At 41.5% G+C, this 23,740-nt stretch overlaps 2 protein-coding genes across 6 annotated transcripts in view; both read left to right on the forward strand.

Moving 5' to 3' along the window:
- LOC110829163 (lon protease homolog 2, peroxisomal) overlaps positions 1-16,077 on the forward strand; it is a 121,850-nt gene extending 105,773 nt beyond the window's left edge. Inside the window, exon 18 of the transcript XR_002542893.2 lies at positions 16,050-16,077. The gene's annotated coding sequence lies outside the window, so the exon portion shown is untranslated. The remainder of the gene's footprint in view (positions 1-16,049) is intronic.
- Positions 1-23,740, forward strand: part of peb (zinc finger protein pebbled) — a 138,651-nt gene that overhangs the window by 82,206 nt on the left and 32,705 nt on the right. The window contains exon 1 of one of the 5 annotated variants that reach the window (XM_087342976.1): positions 16,058-16,197. The exons of the other annotated variants lie outside the window; for them this stretch is intronic. The gene's annotated coding sequence lies outside the window, so the exon portion shown is untranslated. Of the gene's footprint in view, positions 1-16,057; positions 16,198-23,740 lie in introns of those variants that run through there. 5 annotated transcript variants of the gene reach the window in all.

Genomic DNA, 23,740 nt, shown 5'->3' on the forward strand with positions numbered 1-23,740 from the left:
ACTACAAGTCTAGCGGCTTTACAACTCTCTCTTGAACGCCGCTGCGTTTACGGAAACGTCTGTAATTCCGTTGAGACTGCGAAGATAACTGTCACCCATGTACCTACATTTGGAGACGCGCCAAACAACAGGAAATTCCTTTGCGATCTGTTTGGAAGAATACACTAGGAAATATCGGTGATGGGAATTTCACAATATAAAGCTGTTGTTTCCCTTACCACGGAAACGGACATTGTTCTAAGATTTCTGAAGTCTTCGGACTCGCATTGTTCTGATCACTTCGCTGAATTGTGCACTTACAAATTAGTCACGTGCCTGGCGCCTGGGACGAGACTGCAAGTTGAGTAATATGTGGTTGTATTTAACGAAGTTCTAAGTGGATCAGATCTTGAAGCGTTGAGTGATTACGTGTCGCCCTGAATACGGAGGCAGTAAGCATGATTCAGACGTCGGTAATCGTCTACCATAATACGCGGCGCAACAACCCAGAAGACCGTCATTTTCATACTAGTCGCCGTGGGAACGTGAAATCTCACTCATCCAGGGTCGTGTCGGATTTGTTTTGAAGAGCCTAGTGGGAATCAGAGGATCTGTAGACTGTATGGTTTCTGCAACGTTGCCTTATTAAAACAACGACATTTTTGGACATTATCTATCGTCTGGATTCTTTGTTAGAAAAACGAATCGTTTGAAACGTGTTTTAAAAAACAAGGCGATGAATAATGTCCAGATAGTTCATTGTTTTAACGTTCTTAAAAAATCTTCAGATTTTCTATTCTTTTTTTACAGTAGTCGTTTGAAATGATTTGTTATATATATTTGGGACGATTAGAAGAATGAGATGGGCTGGGCATGTAGACCGCATGGATGGGACAAGAGGTGTGCACCGGGTATTGGTTGGGAAGCCTAAGGGGAAGAGACCGCTGGGGAGACCTAGACGTAGATGGGAGGATAAAGTCAGGCGAGATCTATGGGAGATAGGAGTTGAAGGAGAATGGATTTTGTTGGCCCAGGACAGGGTCCGGTGGAGGGCTTTGGTTAATTCGGTGATGAACCTTCGGGTTCCGCAAGCCATCTAGTTGGTTGGGTCCACTATTTGGGAAGCCTGAGGGGAAGAGACCTCTGGGGAGACCTAGACGTAGATGGGAGGATAATCTCAGGCGGGATCTATGGGAGATAGGAGTTGAAGGAGAATGGATTTTGTTGGCCCAGGACAGGGTCCGGTGGAGGGCTTTGGTTAATTCGGTGATGAACCTTCGGGTTCCGCAAGCCATCTAGTTGGTTGGGTCCACTATTTGGGAAGCCTGAGGGGAAGAGACCTCTGGGGAGACCTAGACGTAGATGGGAGGATAATCTCAGGCGGGATCTATGGGAGATAGGAGTTGAAGGAGACTGGATTTTGTTGGCCCAGGACAGGGTCCGGTGGAGGGCTTTGGTTAATTCGGTGATGAACCTTCGGGTTCCGCAAGCCATCTAGTTGGTTGGGTCCACTATTTGGGAAGCCTGAGGGGAAGAGACCTCTGGGGAGACCTAGACGTAGATGGGAGGATAATCTCAGGCGGGATCTATGGGAGATAGGAGTTGAAGGAGAATGGATTTTGTTGGCCCAGGACAGGGTCCGGTGGAGGGCTTTGGTTAATTCGGTGACGAACCTTCGGGTTCGGTAAGCCATCTAGTTGGTTGGGTCCACTGTTTGGGAAGCCTGAGGGGAAGAGAACGCTGGGGAGACCTAGACGTAGATGGGAGGATAATGTCAGGCGGGATCTATGGGAGATAGGAGTTGAAGGAGACTGGATTTTGTTGGCCCAGGACAGGGTCCGGTGGAGGGCTTTGGTTAATTCGGTGATGAACTTTCGGGTTCGGTAAGCCATCTAGTTAGTTAGTTAGTAAGTTAGTTATTTGGGACGATTGTTTACACACTGCAGTACCACACCATCGTCTCTGCAAAAACGGAATAAGAGGAGGTCGACATTCTTTGCAGCTGCCGTGCCCCCCCCCCCCCCCCTGGGGGGGGGTTACAAGCAACTATCATATCATATCCCTGTGTTTCTTCTACTCCTACTTGTTCTGTAGGGCTTGTGAGAGTGGTTATGCAAATGTTAGATTGACAACGGCATTTGGTGGCGGGGATGGTAAACTCGACAATTGGGCATGTTTTGAGGAATTTGTTTGCATAACTGCAAAGATGACGGAATCGTTTGTTAAGAAAAGCCTCCCCACTGGTTTGAATAATCGCATTCCCCCCCCCCCCCCCCTCGGAATGTCAAGAACACAGCGAGCAGAAATGTCCGAAATTGCGTAATTTTAACGACGCGAAAGTATGAGCTGTTGGTTTGCTGCATAGTTCGGCCTTAATAACTGCATTCCGTACGCCATTTTATTTCTGTTATCCTGGAATAGTTGTAACAGGTTACTGTGTTGTGATGGACACGAACAAATGAAGAGGTGTCACGTGCCCACTTGGAAGCAGACCTATTAATCCGATTACCGGAACACCACGCTCTTTTGTGGATTACACAATATTTCACCTCCGTACGAGGATAATAGTAATTCAGGCACACGAGCCGGGGTTTGAACCAGTTTTTCCGGTCCAGCTACTCCGAGTGATGTCAGAGGTTATAACGCGCGTGCCGTACGGCTGACCTGCACCGAGTAGGGATTCTCTGTTCATGACGTCATACATGCAAGTACAAACATTGGCTACACACAGTAACTGACATACGTACCATGTTACTTTATTTGTGATTTATTGAAAATTCCCGATTTAGAATCGTATGAAAAGATACGTAGAAGGCGTTTGAATAATTGTAAGTAGCAAGAAATAGGTGGAAAGGTGATGTTAAAATTAATTTCGGGGAAGTAGGGATGAGGGTGGGGGAGATTCATCTGGTTTCAGGATAAGGACAGGATAACTGTCTCGTGAGCTATTACTGACAACCGATCATGTTAATGAAACGTGGTACAGAATAAAACCACGTTTCTTCAGCAGCTGTCTTCGGAATGTGTTCCCTTCATACGCGTCGAGTTGGATAGCAGGTGTGTTGGTTGCCATGGTGATTGTGAGATGAATATTCTAATAGAATGCGGGATGCTGGACACGTCTTGGGGTCATCTGCCTCCACTGTGTTGCTGTCAGGTTACGTGTCACGCTGTAAGGTGGTCTGAACCTCCTGGGTTTGACGACGCAGTGACTGTATCTCCACTGTCCCGTGACACATATTGAACTAGTCCAAAAATTTAAATACAACATGGCCATTGTTTACCTCGTGCCGAACAGGTTAGCACAGCTACAGTTCGGGTGATACCCGTTTTGAATCCGATCTGGGGATCAGTCACGTTGACGTTTTTCGTTGTTTGTCTTGAAAAATGCCAGGATAGTGCCTTGAGATAAGGTACAGCCTCCTTACACATTCCTGCGTATCGTTGGACGAAGTTGATGCGAATCAGTCTTCCAGCAAGCGACGTAAATCTCTATGACAGATATTTCTTGGATTTGGAAAGAAAACCGAGATCGATTATCCTGAATGTGTTTGTGATGGACTTTTAGAGGTTTTCACTGTATCCAACATTAGGATGATTTTGATGGGAGGCAGGAAGTACCTCTGAAGGCGAAACAACCTAGAAGACATTTTCAAGTTGTGTTTTGTTTGTAGTCTTCCGTAATACGTAAATGGGGCAAAGCCAGTCTGTTGAAACAACTTACGTCTACAGCACTGAGCACTTAGTAAGAAAAGATGGCGTTGCTGGTTAAAGTTTAAACCAAAAAAAAGCAGTTACCAAAAGTTTTGTTCTTGTCTCTTAGCTACGTTTATTCATGAACTCAGTGACGTCATACCACTGTGTAGGGCGGTCGGGTGACTGGTGGCGACGCGGGGGGAGAGCCTCTAATCAATTGGATACAGAGAGACAGAGAGGGTTGTTAGCTAATGTGTTGATTTTTACCGGCTGCTGAGGGTGGAATTGGATTTCGTGCTTTGGTGGGGGGAAATCCCGAAGTCATGGAACCGAAGGCCTGTTTTGGTGCTTAAGTAGCTCCGGGAGGTCTGTGGGGAGTCTGAAAACAGATTTACAGCCGGCAATGCAGAGCGCTTACAGCGCCCACTGCTGTTGATTGTGAAGTTCGCTGTTCGAGTCCCGAACAAAGAACTGAAATTGTGAGTTCTGAGGTTCTGACGGCGACGAGTATAAAGATGGCTGTATTATGTGATGCAGCGCCCTGAAGATGGAGGCCGTAGACTCATCCGAAACGTCGGTCAATATTAGTCGGACTAAACGTTGTTGTATTTCAGAAGACAGCCATTTTGCGTGGAATTGTGATGTTTTGGCAAGATTAACAGTAGGTATGTTAATGACCACGTAGATGGCGCACGGATTGTCTGGGTTCACGGCACTGCAGTGACCGCTCGTCTCTGTGCTGACAATTCATCCATCTCTGAACAGCAGACAGAGAGAACTGTAAGAATAAGTTGCAGATTTCATTATTCACATTACAGTGATATTTATGTTACTAGGTTTCGCGTATAACCCGTAAAATCTGACGGGAATTAAATTTCTTTTTGTTGAAGAGTGTACGTGTTCTTCATTAGCTCGGTCATCATTGTATTTGTAATTATAACAGATGTTAACCGTGTTAGCGGTCTTAACCCGGCTAACACTTTGAAACACGTAAAATAAAAAGCCTTGTGCATTACATTCGTTGTTTAGTGATGCTCCATACACTGGAACAGAGCGGAACCGATATTGTAAAATGCGTCGTTAGCCAACTCCAGCCACGCAACTAGGCGTTGTTAGCCAAGTAGATGAGGCTTACGCTAGTCGAGAGCGCCAGGCTAGTGCTGAATCAACGATGCACTTTATCTGATCGGTTCTGCTCTGTTATTCCAGTGTACGGGTTACCACGAAAGTAAGACTTCTTATTTTCGTTATTCGGTTTTTGTCCGTCTAATCACAATTCATATTTAAAATTTACAATTAAGATAATTAAAATATCATTTTATGTTCCTCATCGAACAATCGATTTACAATTGGAACATCTTTTTACAACATGTTTCGGTTTCTATATAAACCATCTTCAGGTGTAAAAGTTAAAATTATAAACTTAAAACTTAATTACAATTTCTGATATGCAAGTTTTTGGTGATGTTCACTTCCAGATTCATTTTTATATTGGAGTGAATGAAAATGAATCTGGAAGTGAACATCACCAAAAAGTTGCATATCAGAAATTATAATTAAGTTTTAAGTTTATAATTTTAACTTTTACACCTGAAGATGGTTTATATAGAAACCGAAACATGTTGTAAAAAGATGTTCCAATTGCAAATCGATTGTTCGATGAGGAACATAAAATGATATTTTAATTATCTTAATTGTAAATTTTAAATATGAATTGTGATTAGACGGACAAAAACCTAATAATTAATTAAATTTCACAATATGACGCAACTATATCATCTTATGAATTCTTATTTTCGTTTTCCAAAATGTTAAACCGGGCTAACATAATTGTAGAAGGTATTATTACGACCTTATAATGTAGCATTTCGGCGTGGAATTACAGCGTTCCACACTATCGGTTCTTGTTGCACGTTTTTAGTTTGAACACTGCCGTCACACGAGGCGCTGTTGTTGCAGGAAGAGTGACTTGCCCTGGTATTAAAGACCCGTTGCTAGTTGGACGTGAAAGTGTTAAAAATAAACGAGATGCTAGCCATTGACGAGGAATTTTTTTTTTGCCGAACCATTCGCCCGGAAAGTTAGTGGATTGATTCTCCGTGAGCACACGATCTGATGACGCGCTCCTCAAGGTCGCAGGCTGATGTCGGTCACGGTGTTTCTCTCCTTCTTAATCCCCTCTATACCTGATTTAATACATCATACCCTAACCGTTTAACAACAGAAATCTGAGACTGATTAACTCACTAGTCGAAAAGCTTTAGGTATTTCACGCCTCAATTTCTACCACAGCGCAGCATCCCAGAAGTTCGTCAGTAATAGATTCGAAACTGAATTGAGTCTCACTTCGTAAGTATGTGCGTTAGACTTGCAATGTCGCACTTTTGAAGCTGCTAGTCCTACAGGATGCGTTCCTCGGCTTTTATTATGCCCTGAAGATCCATGTGAAACGCAGAGCTGTCATGTTGACTTGTATACATGAGCGGGGGGAGCGGATCCCGCGCATACCTGCATTCACGTGTAGACAAAAGATGTTTCAGTGCGTATGCTAGAAGCTTGTGACGAACAGTGCAAGTCCAGGTTGAGAGGTAGAAGTAGACAGTTGCTAACTTCCGGTGTATGAACCTGTACCATAATTATGGAAGGAAATTGTGTCCCATCTACTCCCTTCCACCCCGCTGTCTAGGAGCTACGTTGTGCCTCTCAGAAGTGTGGTGACGGCATTCCGTCCAGTTACCGGCCTATTCGGTTCCACGGCGTACGCGGATCTCCTTGTCTTATGGTCTATATTTGCCTGTCCCTCGATCTGCATCTCTCTCTCTCTCTCTCTCTCTCTCTCTCTCTCTCTCTCTCTCTCTCTCTCTGCCTTCTATCGGGCTTTACATCTGTCTCTCGATTTCTTCTAACTGTTCATCCATCCTTTAGTCCCTCGCAGTGCCTAATTACTTATTGGCATGGAACAAGTTGTCTTGCAGCAGTCGACATTTCTGGCCCATATTCGAAATGTTCAGATTTCGAATTTGTATCTTGCGATCTGTTTTTCCTGACTGGTGTTCGTTAGTCCTTACGGACAAATTTTGGTTTAGTGCTTTAAAACAGGCCACTACTGCTTCCGTTAACGTTATTTCAAATTATTTATGATTTTTTGTGGACAATCCGGTATTAAACAAATAACAATAATTATGTACCTCTGTGATTGTTTGGTAATAAAACTCCGAAGATATAAGATATGTTTTTAATGTTTATCTGAGATCAGTGTAGATCAATCAAAGTCCCGCCGCCTGTAAGCAGTGATACTGCAGACCCGTAAAACACACACGTTTTTGAAGTTGCCTACGAGTCGCGGCGATTACCGATGGATGATTCTAGTACTCTTAAGGATGTGAATTTACTGTACTTAAAGAGGGAGTGTTGACTTCTGTGACCTTGTTACTTTTCAGAAAACACACAAATCATGTCGTTCATTAGAAGTTTTAATATACATGAAACTCAATTGAACCTTTATTAACATTTTCAGAAATTGCCCATCACACAGGAAAATTATTTAATGAACACGAACATACAACTTATAAAGGAGTATCCTTTTGTTTTAAACATTCTTATTTGTGGCGTATACTATGATCGTGCGTACCTCAGATAGCTTTTCTGTGCAGATTGGCAATAAATATTTTTAGATCATTTTTCCGTATTCTCAACGCTGTCTTCTGGGTTGTAGCGCCGTATACTCTGGTAGGTATTTAACAACGTTTCAGAGGAACTTGCTGCCTCCATCGTCAGGGCGGTGATTCATCGCCCTGATGATGGAGGCAGTTGCAATTTAGTTGTAAGTTATTTGAGACACTGGCACAAGGATATAGGACTTTTTAACCACGAGCGTGTAATGCTTGCATGCAAGTAAGGGGACTGGATCGACCCTACTGTACTACACTCAGGTTCTCACCACTGTCAGGTAAGTTCCAAACAGGCTGCTACACGTCGGTGGCGCCTCTGTAGCGTGGGAGCTTCATCCCGACAGGAAGGTGGGGGGCCTGACCACTTCCTCTTGAGATGGCGACTTTTTTTTATCTATCTCATATTAAAGATACATTAAAACTGAGCTCTTAATTTTTTGACTCTTATTTCTATGTCTGTAAGACGTGTGAAGAATCACTTGTACATCATTAAGCGTTTGTGCTTCTGTAAAGGATGCTGTGTGTTTCTTCGTTAATTTAATGACACTCAAGGTTATGTGAGATTTAAGGTTCTCACGGCGACTAGAATGAATGTGGCTGTATGCTGGGTTTTTGAGTCGTGTAGTCTCGAGGAAGTCTGCCAACGTTTCAGAGGTACTTGCTGCCTCCATAATCAGATTACACGACGCAACATCTCAGAAGAGTCACTTTCAAAATGAAACAGTATGTTGCATCAAGTTTTCCTATGTGAATTTAACGTGTGTTAAACAAATGTTTTACGCATGCATTAACAAGACGTAAGTCGAAAACGTCTGCTCCAGCTGAAACTTAGGATATGTTGAGATCACGTTAGTAATTCGGTCCCCATATCGAAACATCGGATTCTGACTGTGGCTGCAGGAGGGGTCGCTCGTCTTCAGTCCCTATTCATCCTTCTGAAAGCTCCCGGTACCGAGAGAAGCTGAGTCCTTCATCTTGTTCCGCAGGTAAAAACAGTTTTTTATTATTATTGCTTTCCGGCTGGCGTTCAATCTGAGAGCTGCAAGGTAACGGCAGCGTGTGAGCAAGGCTCTTCAATGTTTTCGCAATTTGGACGCTGAGTTCAAAGAGCCACACTACAGTTCTTGTTTGCAACCAATTCAGTGGCGCGGGATTTCGCTTTGGTCAGATATTAATGATTGCTCACTTGGCAGAAATATTATCTGTTTTGAATATGGCTGTCTTCTGGGTTTTAGGATTTCTGAAATATTCATAAATTTTTACCAGACTACACGGCGCTACAACTCAGAAGACATCTTCGGACTCACAGCCGTTGGAACCTCATATCGCACTTTTGATTGGTTTACCACTAGAAATAGTGTCGATGTAGATCTTGTGGGTTACGGCTTGCTTTTTCTTATATCCATTTTAATTATTCTGACATCTTACCATATACGTTTTCCAAGCGTTCTCTTCCATTTCGAATTCGATCAAACAATTTGTATGTGATTCTCGTTCCCTCACGCTCGAGGATAGCAGACAAAACGCCTCCTAGATGCTGAGGGCTTGCTTTCCTTTGGACAAATTTACTGTTATAAGAAAGATGCCAATGACAGAATCGATGTTAAATCGCACATCAATCTTAAATTTTAATATAAATCTACTATTTTTTTTTTAAATTTGAAAAGTGAGGAACGTAGATTGTGTTTATTGACTAAGTGATTTGTGAAATGTACCAAATATGATTCAGTTAATTTACATAAATATTTTTATCATTCGAGAAATATTTGAGATAAATGATACTGACATTTTATCCGTTAATCAGTTTCCGAGATGGGAATTATGAACGGAAAGACAGACTGTTACGATCATGAATTCACTTAACGAAGAATTTAACGTAACACAAAGAAGTACATGTCATAATTCCGCGATTTTGTGCCACTACAATCAAATGCAAGGTTCAGTTGTGTGTGAGTTGAATAACCCTGTTGCGGATTGGTGATGCCAGAGGGTGTTGTTGCATCCCCCGACAGTGGGTCCGCTTTCTCTCTCACACACAGCATCCTGCTACCTGAGTAACATTCGTCTTCTTGCTGTGGGTTTCGTTCAACTATCTTCCAGATGAACAGCATCGAGGTACGTGTCCTGAGCATGATTCTTACTTCAGTGAAATTGTGACATTTCTAATAAGTTCTAAGGAGAACGCCAGCCTAGTATTTTAGATTTGCTCGTATCGTGGTTTTTTCATGAATTGTGATGAGAGTGGATGAAGGCTGGGCACTGTTGCAGGGGGTAAGATGTGATAAAAGGTGCAGTGTTTTATATAGTGAATTCAGCCTTCTCAATTCGATATGCACTGTTAACACAACTGAAGGACCTGGTGCAAGGTAAGACATCGCGATGATTCTTTCAAGTGTCGGAGCACGACGTAACGATCATTTGAAATTATCGTTGTTAATTTTAATTCTGTGAAACTTTTGAATCTTACGCGGATTGGGCCTTCTGGCTTTCTACTTCGGAGTCTTATACTTGAAACTGTCAGTCCTTTAGGCGTTTGACATTTGATGAATTTTCAGGTTTGTACAGCGAGAAGTACTAAGATGACTGTGTTCTAGGATGTTTCTCCATGTAGTCTGGTGGATACTGACCGAAATTTCAGAGGTGCTTAGTGCCTCCATCACCAGGGCGATGAGAAAACATTTCTGAAACGTAGGTCGATCTTTGTCGGACTACAGGACAACATCCCAAGAGACAGTCGTCTTCAAACTGAGGTTGGTTTATTTCTGATTGTCGGTGTATGCATCATTGTACACCCTTCTCACACCTAACCTAACTTAATTAGATTCATAGGGCTGGACCGACAGGCTTCACGCAACTTGCATCATCCGTCGATCATTATCGATAAAGCCTAAGGCTAACTCTCGAACATTTTGGGGTAAATTATCGATGTTACCACGCAGTTCGATCCAAGGCAAGATTAAGAGCTATTAATCTTGCTAGGTAGTTTTTCTGGTAACTTTAATGAGAAAAGAAGGGCATTTGGATTTTCTGCCATCAGTAATACCAACATGGCGGTCTGAGGTAATTCTGAAATGGGAGCGACAATAAGGTCCTGAAACTTTGTGTGGTAAAGTGTATATGAAAGATATGAAACTTTTAAAAGGCAATTTATTTTTTAACGTGTAAACGGGGAGCACGGCGATCGAACTAGATAATTTGTGTCAGATAATTTATGCACTAAGCAATGTCATAACGTATATGGTTTCTAGTTTCTTTTCTGAATTTGCTTAAAACCATTACACAGTCTTCGGTGCTTGTAAGTCTTAACTGAAGGGTGGACTGGCTATTGCGGTGATGAAGTTACGTCAAGAGCCACTGCTTTAAATTCACAGATTATTATACATTTTGGATCTGACTCTCTCAATATTCCGTTAGTTCTTAGAAAGTAGTATATAATTGGCTGAAGGAGGCACATGTTAATTTCCATTTTAAGGCCTGAGGTACACGGCATCTTTTTCTGAGGTATAACAATCGCTTTGAGCCGGCGGCGAAGTGCATCACACAGCATCCCTCCTGTAGCCTAGGCATCTGACAGCTGTTGGTCACACAGCAGCTGGTCTCTGGCAACCCACGGCGTTGTTTAACTTCTTACACAAATGAGACTTCGACCATTATTTTATACCTTGTTTCGTCTTTCATTAAGTGAGCATCCGATATGAACCTAAGAATTATTAAAATATGCAGAACTACTATGGCCTATATGCGATTTCAGGTTTTCACGTCGATGAGAAAGCAAATTCTGTGATGTAACGTTTGATAGTCTTCTCCAGGTACAATGTAGAAGGGCTGTATTTTCTAATCTGGGAATTCCTGGCTGTTCGCCAGCATTTTATTCCCTAAATTGGCGAGATTTCAGGTTCTGACGGCGGCAAATATGAAGATGACTGTCTTATGGGATGTGCCGTGTAGTCTGGTAGACGATTACCGACGTTTCGATACGTTTTTTTTTCTGTAACATCCCAGAAGACTGTAATTTTCACACAGCAGTTAAATCTGTTTCAGCTGTTAATCTCGTTTGCATCATCTTTCTTGAGTTGCTCGCGTATCAGTGATGGTGTTGATTTTCTGCCTTATTGGGAAGCTGAAGACAATAGGCATGACTCATCACGCCTATTAGAAGATTAATTCAAAGCCAGGATCACACCGGTAGATCATTAATAACCCCATTCTTCCATTGTAATTTTAATCTCGTTTATGTTTGGTGGTGATTTCGAATTACAAGGCTGATTGTTATTGCAGACGCGACCGTCAGCAAATTCCTTCAACGCGTCAATCTTTGAGGGTTACGAGTGCATCACGGTGTTGCGCATGCTCTGTAATAGCGAAATATTTGCTTGTTTAATAAACAGCTTCTAGTCTTGGAAAAGGTATTGTTTTTTCACGAAACTCTTATTAAACAAGTGACGAAATGCATCTGTCTTGTTTGTAAAGACCGAGGTGAAAGAATGCTAACGTTTGTTAAACCCCCATAAAGCCGTCTGTTCGTATTGACTGTGAAATTGACCAAGAATAAACTTGTAATCAGCTGAAACTGGGGCATTGTTGTGACGTTTGATCATGAAACAAGAGGACAACAATCCATTCTGTATGTTTGTCTGCCTTTTTAAGGCTCGTTTTACGAACAGATGTGCGGGTAGTATTTTTAAAGTAGACTAACTAACTAACTAGATGGCTTACCGAACCCGAAGGTTCATCACCGAATTAACCAAAGCCCTCCACCGGACCCTGTCCTGGGCCAACAAAATCCAGTCTCCTTCAACTCCTATCTCCCATAGATCCCGCCTGACATTATCCTCCCATCTACGTCTAGGTCTCTTCAGAGGTCTCTTCCCCTCAGGCTTCCCAACCAATACCCGGTGCACACCTCTTGTCCCATCCATGCGGTCTACATGTCCCGCCCATCTCATTCTTCTCGACTTCATCACCCTGACAGATTTTTAAGCTCGTCATTGTGCAGTTTTCTCCACGCCCCATCGTCTTCTCTCCTAGGCCCAAATATCCTCCTCAACACCAGATTCTCAAACACCTGCAATCTGTGTTCCTCCCTCTGAGTGAGAGACCATGTTTCGCACCCATACAAAACAACAGGCAAGATTATTGTTTTGTAAACTTTAATTTTCAGGTTCTTAGAAATCAATTTTTAAAGTAGAATCTATTTATATTCCTGCTGTAACAGTGACTCACGTGGAATTGATTTTGACGAAACATAATGAAATTAAACAAAATTTTAGATGAAATTACACTTGCAGACTGCCGGTAGGACGGCATTTGTTTTTGTATTCATATATTTATTAAGATCTGAAGGTCTCGCAATGTCGATTTTGGTTTTTTTTGATAATGGTGGCCTTGTAGGTTGTTATCAGAGTTTCTGACGAACGTAGGGCCGAAGTGAGTCAGGTTGGGAATGTGAGTTTCAGCCCTTAAGATGGAGTCTGCGCGTTCCTCCAGAACGTTGGTACAAGACCACACGTCCGGCTGGTGTCGATGTATAGTGGATCATTACCTGAACTTCCCATGTACACCTTTGTGACACGTGCTTTGAAGCCAGAGAAGGGCTTCGTCTGTATCCCACCAATCGATTAAAATCCGCATTTGACAGATTTCAAATTACACTTCCGGTCCGAAGGACGGCGATTCTGACTTGTGGTTTTATTCAGTCTCTCCCGACTTATATATTTAAAATAGGCCACATTTTCGACATTCCTACTTCATTGTCAACAGTCTTTCGTCCAGTAGTTCTTTTAGACGGGAATATTAGTACACAAAATGAGCGCCTGCTTGCCGTAAACTCTGTGTCCATACAGTAATGTGTGGTTATCTCTGAAGCAAACAAGAAACGAGCAGTGTTCATATCAGATGCAGTTCCAGTGAAACCGTTTCAGATTCCGCGGAGGAATCTCGCTGTTGTTATGGTTCCAGACTTTCTCTAGTTATATTTATAATGTGGCACGCTGATGAGTTAAGGCGAGCGCGTCACAGGGTCGGTACTGCAGAATTTTGTATCGCTAGTTTACACGGTACGCTGTGGGTAATTATTTCTTATTTTAGGGCAGTGAGAACATTTATATTGTGTGTGCAGAAATAATTGTTTATAACAATGGTTGGTGCTAGGAGACGAGTTAACATATTAATAGAGAAAAATACACAGAAAAGAGATTAATTTGTGGAAGATTAAATCGATAAGGATGAGATGGCCAAGACTTACCACACGCGAGAGGAAGAAGGGTTTGTGGTCATTTGCTCTCAAGGGATTTTGGGTCTTATGGGATAATATTTATGAATGTGTGTGTGTGTTTACTGTTTTAGATTTTCCCATAATCCTTTACGGCCAGTTTAATGGTGTATACAACATTTCAGTTGGAAACTTATGTGGGGCGAAGGAAATACTATGTATCTTAGGGAGGCCACAGAGAAATAGATTATGAAAATAGTAAAGTCTGCGCAGGTAAATATTCGTCTGATGCATTTCCTGTCCAGAACGGCCTGAAACAAGATCGATTTTACCATATTTTAAAATCTTATCCAGGAATTCAGGACGGACTGAGTAAAACCACGAATACCTCGGTTGGCTTTCGTGGTGTCTCGGCCCGGACTCGAACTGAATATCCGTCCGAATACAAATCAACCGCTTTACTAAATAGGCTTTGTAGATTGCTTATTTTTCAACTCAACAAATCTGAGAGGTTGCGTGATGGCTCGGTCTCCTTTAACCTTAATAAGATCCATCGCCTAAAGAAACTGACTTTTCTCGTGATGTGATGTTCCGGTGGCATGTGCTTAGCGCATCAGTGACATAACAGACAAGTGATCGGTGCTGAAGTCACACGTACAGTGTAAGGTGTAAGATGTTGCCCTGTTTCACGCCCTGAATGGGTCAGAATAGACGAAACGAGACGCTTTTCGTGAGCTACCGCCAGTATCCCCTCCCCCTCCCCCCGCCCAGAGAGTTTAATTTTATCGATCTTTGATATGCTTCATAAATGAAAGTTATCTTGACTTTTGAGAAGACATCGTGTGGTCTTGTCCTGCCATCTGAAAACCTCAAATCTGGTAAACTCAGTTATTCGCTCCAGAAGATCTGAGTGAACCAAGCTGTATTTTATTTAACGACGCTGTCAGTAACGCAGATCACGTGTGGTGTAGAATGATAAGGAGATTAATGAATAATGAATTTTAAGGATACAGAAGGAAGTAGTCTTTGTCTTACATCCAGATATTGTTTTATCCAGTCATCAGGTAGGTAGTGATCGGAGTTAGTCGCTCTGGGGTGGGGGACTGCAGAAATCTTCGACCTGCTGAATCTCTGCAAGAGCTTCACGGCGCCTGCCCTAGAACGACCATTCACTGCTACAGGAAGTGAAGGAAGCCATGCGCGTTCAGAATGCTAGGAATTGAACTGAGAGTGAAATTATTGCACAGTTTACAATTAGGCCTTTAAGTCGAGAAGAATGAGATGGGAGGGGCATGTAGCGCACATGGATGGGACAAGAGGTGTGCACCGGGTATTGGTTGGGAAGTCTGAGGGGAAGAGACCTCTGGGGAGACCTAGACGTAGATGGGAGGATAATGTCAGGCGGGATCTATGGGAGACAGGAGTTGAAGGAGACTGAATTTTGTTGGCCCAGGACAGGGTCCGGTGGAGGACTTTGGTTAATTCGGTGATGAACCTTTGGGATCGGTAATCCATTTAGTTAGTTAGTTAGTTACAATTAGGCCGACATTAATAATCTGGGGATTGACTGGAAGCACTAGAGCCTACCCAGTACATTACCGGAGATATATCTGCCTGACTCAGATTTTAATTACTTTCATTTTGACGATTGGGTTTGTGACGATGATGAGTGTTCCTCGAGCCGTGATATACTGAAGGAGGAGTCCTTCGTGGCCGTATCAGGTACCAGGTAGGAGAGATGGGGATTTTATCTTTGCTGTACAATTCATCCCACCTTCTGTCCCGTCTTTATAGGGTCTGTTTTGCCGGGTGTAATGACGGTCAGAGATTTAAACTGAACATTCACCCTGAAGATGGCAACTGCAATATTTGCTGAAACGTTGAATAAAAATTAAACATTCCACGCGGCTCTTCCCCGAAAGCTGAAGTTGTAGGTTATATTCTGTTGGAAGCCACTCCCTGTATGTCATTATTGCCGCAAGAGGGCTTGAGCATCTATCTCGTGGAATGTCTGGCGTCTCATACCTGTCCGTCGTAATGATGATGGTTCCAAAGATTTCGCGTCCCCAAACAACAAATCGGGAGTGAAATGAGGCTGGAACACCGATCTTGAGAGCAGTGTCTACCCTTGAGTGTGTGTATTTGGATACATTTATTATTATATAAGCCTAACTTTTTCCTAAATGCACTTTGCACAATTTGGTGGAATTTGAGATTCTTGTGACGTGTACTAAAACTTCTGGCCTTCGGAATGTTACACCGTATGGTCTGGTAGATATTGAACAGTGTTTCAGGGGAGTTTAGGGCGATCCTGGTGATGGCGCCTCCACCAGGGTCAACTTTAAGTTTTGCGCAGACCTGGTGTCTTTCTCCTTTGTTCGCAGCCGATCCGCGGTCTTATTTCAGTACTATCATGAGTGGCATCAGTATCCTATCCTTGCCAAGTATTAGTTATTTATGTTAAATGTGCTATTTATTCTATTTTATTTCAGGTAAGGTCAGCCACTAAAGGATCTGGCACCTTTACATCGCATCAGCGATCAAAGAACATGGAACTGTTACGTGAACCATGAGCTATGAATGCCAGAGAGCCTTTCCTATTGTGTTCTGTTGTAATTCATTCTCTTCAATTAATGGCCGGTAAGTGTTTTTTTTTTCGTGCATGTGTGGGGAGACATAAGTTGGACTGATTAAGTTCCAGAAATGTCACAATAACTCAGAAACAAAAATCAAAATTATTCCATGTGAAACTTTGGGTTCTGACGGCAGTGAGGTTGGCGATGTTGTTCGTGTAGACTCGAGGGTAGACACTATTGTTTCGAAGAAACATGCTGTCTCAATCTTCAGGGCCGAAGTGAGAAATAGTTAATAAGCAAACTGATAAGTGAAATATAGAGAGGAAGAGAAGATTATTGAAAGCTTTTGATACATATTTAATTTTTTTTTTAATTTGAGGCTTGGGCTCTGAATGTACAGCATAAGTAATTAAAAGGTTTTAAATTTTTTATACCTTTTACATACCTATCAAAATGGTGGTTATATTAACATCATCATAATATGATATATGATCATCATAAACGTTAACATTGATCGGAGAAGGTGGATTATTAGAAAAATGAAATATTGCAATTTACACCACAAAATGAAAAAAAAATTACTATTCAGCATCCACTGTAATATAAGTAATGTTTACAATTCGTAATAAACAAGTACAGAACAGGCATGAGAGTCAGTATAAAGAACGGCGAACTGAAAATAATTACTTGTACAAAACACAGCTGCTTTAGATTTGCTCACTTCACGTGTGTTCGGCGTTTGAACGTGTTCCATCTTGACTGTCTTCTGTTGTTGATTCTTGGGCATGTTCAGTGCTACCCCCGACCACTACACAAAATTCGATTGCAGTCAGAATATAATAATAATTCGAAACACCACGACCAATAAAACATAAAATTTTGTACGCAATACAACTGCGTACCTTACCGACGTAACAGCTGCAGGACGTACGAAAAAGTGTTCAGCTGTTTTAAGCAGGGAAGCGGTGAATCCAAGATGGCTTCTGCTTCCTGCTGTGTAGCCAAATTTATAGAATTAAATTACCGAACGTTAATTTTAGATATACCTTGAAGGATGTAAAATTTCTACACATGGAGAGCATTTTTAACACGAACATTTGGCGCTGGGGATGCAAAATATGACGCTGTGTTATTATGCACGTAATTATATTTTACAAAATAAAATTATTAGAATAATGGGTGGTGTCAAACTTAGGAATTCACGTAGAAGCCTGTTTAAGAGATTAGAGATCTTACCTCTTCCATGTGAATATATTAAACTCATTAATGAACTTCATTGTGAAAACCGAGAACGTTTTTTAAAAAAAACGCTGTACATAGTGTTCACACAAAGAATAAAAGTCACAGACCAAATGGCAGCCTCATGCTTTCAGAAAAGTTCATTCTATGCTGGAATCAACATTAATTAATAATCTTCTACTATAAAAATTCGTGATTTGTCGTCGTCGTCAATCTATTTGTAGTCAAACAATTACGTTATCAAACAAATGACTTGAAAAAATGATTTGAGTAAGACACTAAACTAACCCCCCACGAAGGGGGTTAGTCAAGTGTTTTAACCCCCTATTCGGGGGGTTGGTTTAGTTTCTTACTCAAGATTTTAAAACGCAACCCCCCCCCCCCCCCAGGAGCTCCAAAAGGAGCGCTCTGCTCTAGTGTGAACTAAAATTGTTGAAATCTACGCATTTTAAGTCAGTGATTACCAAACGCGAAGATATGTTTATACGTAGACTTAGAACTATCGTAAATTGAAGAGAAAAGCTATCCCAGCGCCATTTTGGCCATGCAATTTCCACGTGGCTTTGGGTTCCAGAAGCGTCGGTTTTCTCTAGAACTGCGACGCCTTTGACAAACCCAGCATCTTGCATTGAGAAAAAAAATCTTGATGCGGGGGGCGGGTGTAACGTCCGGCCTACAGATTGGTATTGATGCGCCTGACGAGAGACAAAGCATCCGCGTTGCCCCTAGCAACCAAACACTGCAGCGTCGTGACGCGTCGGGAACGCCGTGTGGCGCCAGCCTCTGCCGCCATACTCGTTTGTTCTCCTCTGTCATTCTCCCAGAGCGGAAGAGTTACGTAACTGACATTAGCTTTCGTCCTACAAGTTTCAAGAGAACAAAACAAAAACGCTGCCTGCAATCGTGTTACTGATATTCAAATGCGCATGTGCGCGTCTACTGCATGAAACTGCATCAGAGTTAAATCTAAGCTAGCGTTTCCCAAAGTAGGAGCCTTTTATCCGCGGTAGCTAATTAAAAAGCCACGGTGGTCTAGCGGTTAGAACGCTGGCTTTGTAATCCTGGGGTCTCGGCTTCGATTCCCGGCGGTTCTCGAATTTATAACTTGTGTTGGGCAAGGCCGTGGTCTAGGCATCATGAAGTTTTCCTCCGGGGGCTTCCCCAGTTTCTCCGTGGCATCCCATTCACACACAGAAGAAGGCAATGGCAAACCACTTCTGGATCATCTGCCAAGAACGTATATGAACAGGTCCCAGTCCGAGAAAAGGATGGAAGGATCCTGTTCATATGGACCTGTCGTCAGACAGAACACTAAATAATAATAAGATGAGGTGGTCTAGCGGTTAGAACGCTGGCCTTGTAATCCTGGGGTCTCGGGTTCGATTCCCGGCGGTGCTCGAATTTATAACGTGTGTTGGGCAACACGGAGTTTTCCTCCGGGGGCTTCCCCGGTTTCTCCGTGGCATCCCATTCACACACAGAAGAAGGCAATGGCAAACCACTTCTGGATCATCTGCCAAGAACGTATATGAACAGGTCCCAGTCCGAGAAGAGGATGGAAGGATCCTGTTCATATGGACCTGTCGTCAGACAGAACACTAAATAATAATAAGATGAGGTGGTCTAGCGGTTAGAACGCTGGCCTTGTAATCCTGGGGCCTCGGGTTAGATTCCCGGCGGTGCCCGAATTTATAACTTGTGTTGGGCAAGGCCGTGGTCTAGGCAACACGGAGTTTTCCTCCGGGGGCTTCCCCGGTTTCTCCGTGGCATCTCAACAATTACTCCATTCACACACAGAAGAAGGCAATGGCAAACCACTTCTGGATCATCTGCCAAGAACGTATATGAACAGGTCCCAGTCCGAGAAAAGGATGGAAGGATCCTGTTCATATGGACCTGTCGTCAGACAGAACACTAAATAATAATAAGATGAGGTGGTCTAGCGGTTAGAACGCTGGCCTTATAATCCTGGGGTCTCGGGTTCGATTCCCGGCGGTGCCCGAATTTATAACTTGTGTTGGGCAAGTCCGTGGTCTAGGCAACACGGAGTTTTCCTCCGTGGCATCCCAACAATTACTCCATTCACACACAGAAGAAGGCAATGGCAAACCACTTCTGGATCATCTGCCAAGAACCTATATGAACAGGTCCCAGTCCGAGAAAAGGATGGAAGGATCCTGTTCATATGGACCTGTCGTCAGACAGAACACTTAAAAAAAGTGATTATATTCCGACATAGCTAAGCCACATTTTAAGTAATTTTTATTCACATCAAAGAAGGCTCAGAGCAAAAGAATTTGCGAACCGGTGTCATAAGTGAGGTTAGGCTGTTCTGTTATTCGCTTTCATTCCATGAAGAGTGCTGAAAAATAACTGATTTTTTTTCCCAGTTGCTTGATTATATGGTCATAGCAAAATTTTTACCTTTAGATTGTGACAAGTTACGCTACGCCAGACAGCGTCACCAAATAATAAAGTTGTGTAAGGAATGCCTTGTACGCTGTGCAAAGGCTTGCATTTTGGTAAACACGTGTTGTGATGATGATGCATTCGTGTCGAAATATGCGACCAAGTGGGAGTGTATCCACGTATGAAAAGGGAATGCAGCTTATGTTGGATGTTAACTAGTGTTCAATTTGCGTGATATAAAAGGGGGCTCTGACAGCAGCAGAGCGCGTGGATCGTTTCTCCTTCTCTTTTGGACTGAGAAACTTTTAACTTTTTCGTACATCGCTCTCGTAGGCCGTGACATAGCTCAATCGGTTCGCATCCTCGTGTCTTCTCTGCTCTTGGATATAACATAAAACTTCTTAAAACGGCTCGTATTCGGAAGTCTAATATAACTAGTGGTAAAAGTACCATCGAAATCCAACGAGGAATGGTTTATTTCGTAATTTTATCCCATTCATATCTTTTTATTCTTAACATTTTTTACTCGTATCCCACTCACATTACTCTCAACTGAGAACAAAATTAACATCAGCCTTGTTGCGTGTAACTTTATTTCAATGTTTTCGTTGGCCATAGGCCTCTTAGAAGTACTGCCTAATGGTTGCAGCATTTGGAATGTTCTGCCATTTGTCTTTATTACTGAGAAATTTATGAGCTGAACCACATATACATCAAGACAAGCAAATATCAAACTGGGCTTATATAATATTTGTACAATTAGCTTCGTGTGATTTTTTGCATCTGCGGATATTTCTGGAGATAAATAGAAAAGTTTATTAAGTTGATATAATTGTGTCTTATTGTGAATTAGACATATCTACGCTCTTCCTCGGTATGTTCATTTTTACATTTTACCTTCCATTTTTATTTATTTTTACCTTATTACATTTTGTCTTCTATACTCGTTCTTTCAAGTTCAGTAATATTTAAAAATATTTTAAATTATTTACGTTACAGGCCAATGTTAAACCACTATCACTTCAAAATATATCCTCACTCCAATGAATTTGGAAGTAAACATCATCAGAAGTTACACAACAACAGTAATTAAGTTTTAGTTTATAAGATTATAATTTTAACTTTACACCTGAAGATGGTTCAATGTAACCGAAACATGTAGTAAAAAGATGTACCAAATATGTAAATGATATTTTAATATCTTATGTATAAATTTTATTTATATACAATTGTGATTAGACGGAAAAAAAACACGAATAATTAAAGTTTATTAAGTCTTGAAGAAAAGTAACATTTCGATATTGCGTGTGGAATACCGATGCTGTAGGTGTGGTTAAGATCAAACATTAGGACATAAATCAATCTTGTTTGGAGCATCGTTTCGAAAAACTTGAAACAAGAAACTTTTAAGTCGGAATATCTACTTCTGTCATAGAATGACTAATGATGTAGCAAGTATCGTCTGAGGTCTTTGCGTCGATCTTGCACGATAGCTCTCGTGTTAGGAAATTCAGTATTACCATGGTAACGTCGCCATGTATTGTGGTTCGTTGGTTGGTTATTTTTATATATCTTTCTCTTTCCATGATTTTAATTTTCATGGATAAAGAAAATGGATGAGCCACGTTGGCCGTGTTACAAGCCGTTGCTACGGCAACGGGAAATATATACAAAGCGAGTGCCATGCTTGGGCTGTCCAACAGCAAATTGACTCATAAATAAGCAGCACGTTCTGGGAACTAGACTGGACAATGGTATCGAGATAGAGCTCGATTTTTATACGGTGAGATGTGTTCATTTTATGATTCTCGGGGCCGTCATAATTTTTACTTAACACCTGTACACTTCACAACGCCGTCCGCCTGTTCCCTTAAGGGAACACTATTACAAACGTAACAGTTCATAATAGCCATAAAAGAAGTTCTTGTCGTTCCGAGGAGTGGTTTATGATATTTTTTAATTCTGTTCTTTGTTTCCATCTAATTAATTCCGCCTTTCGGATATCCCCAGTTCTGTCCATGATAGTTCGACTATCATGGACTATCATGTCTTATATTTCTGTAATTATCTCAGTCCGGTTTCCATTTATTCTGTAGCGTGATATAACTTTTTCGATTTCCTCTTTGGGGCGCTGAGGGGAAGCCTCGGGGATACACACCCCCTGGACTCGACTAAGGGGTGTCCCAAATTTAGGTCAACCGTAGTTAATATCCCCAGTAATTCGGCTGGAATGTTACTGGCGGTCTGAGGAACATCCATATTGAATTTATTTTGAGGGTAAACGCTGATGTTCATTTCCACTTGAATTACCTAAAGTAGAGGGACACCTGATACCCAACTAAGCACCATCTGGTGATAATACTAAGTCTGAAAAATAAAAGTTTTTAAACGTTTGACGTCTTTAAAAGTGAATGAATCTGCAAATAAGTTGGGTATGTCATGTCTATCTTGTTTTAAATACGCACATGTGGGTCAGGGATGATTCTACTTAAAGGACGAAGGATTACAGATTTAAAACCCTTAAAATGTTTACGATGACGGGGTTTTTAACAATACTTAGCTGTGAATATAGGATCTGATAAGGCTCTGGTATTAGCTCTGAATGCTCTGAAGAAAGACGTAGATTTCATCTCTTAGGATAGTTGTAACTGCACGTCGTTTTAAAGTGCCCAATGGCAAATATTCGTTCACCTGCTTTAGAAGCCCACACAATGTGTTTGAGTTTCCTATGATTCTGAGCAAACAATTATCGTTTTCTTAGGCACAATCAACCACTTCGTCTCTGTGTTTTCTTTGAGGTAGGCACTGAATTTTTTTAAAAATATTATTTAGATGAGCTTCGGCTTCAAAGGGTTAATCAGAGAGAAACTTTAATCTATATCACTCTAATGCTTTCGTCGTTACGTTAAAAGATGCTTTTTATAACATAGCGTCTCTTGATATTTGTTCTGTACTGTACTGTAGGTCTAATGGGGGTTGACTTGTTGCATGGCTCTGCGCACCATGTACTGCGCATGGCATTTTCAAGAGCAACGTCTCATTGGTCCAACTCTCAGACTTTCCCGGGATTGGATCAATTCAGCTCCACTGTCATCTCATACGTTTTTCCCCCTTTCTCATTCGGAATTTGAAATCAATGTCTGCTCACTTCATAATTCATTGCCAGGCACCAGGACAAGACATTTGCAAAAAAATGAAAGACATAGGCCTATACCTTCGCACTAAAAAATCAGTTTTCACTTTCTGAAAGCGACACGATATTGAAGGAACAGAGGTAGCAATTACATAACGACTCTATAACTCTTTAAAACCCCGTGGTAACTAAATGTACCACCTGCTTTAACAATCGGTAACTGTGCATTTTGTATTTATGGATCTTGTATGATTCTCAGTGTAAACAACTGCTATTTTGAAAATTTCTGTCTTCTGCTATTTTCTTATATAGAATTAATAAAAAAAAAATTGACAGTGGAATCACGGTTCCCTAGTTAACGTTGAATAACGTTTAACTGTAGAAGTATATTTGTACTGAAATAAAATTTTATTTACACATTAATGTATACCTTTACATATTATCTATACGTGACGTCATCTGCCGACAGGTCATCTATGTGTTGCGTCATGTACTCAACACTCTAGAACGTTTTTTGTTACCAAATAAATGGCCTAAACTCCTAAACCGTGAGAGTTAGCTGAAATCTGTTTGCAAATTTGAAAAGCTCGTGTTTATTTACGTATTTCACCCGCAATATGTCTCGATCTAACTCTTACGCTTTAGACGTGGCAAGCGGTTGAATTTAAGGAACGAGGGTATAGTTATTACGTGTTTTGGGTAATTATTTAAAAAATGTGTGAAATATGCTTTATAGAATAAAGTAAACATCATGTAGAAAAAGCCCTTTATCTACTCTTTAATTTACATATAGGTGTATATGCTCTATCTTACATAGGTCTCGAGT

This window comes from Zootermopsis nevadensis, unplaced genomic scaffold, assembly GCF_977971745.1.
Source record: "Zootermopsis nevadensis isolate Lab colony 2312 unplaced genomic scaffold, Znev_1.0 Znev_ptg000004l, whole genome shotgun sequence".
Lineage (NCBI taxonomy): Eukaryota > Metazoa > Arthropoda > Insecta > Blattodea > Termopsidae > Zootermopsis > Zootermopsis nevadensis.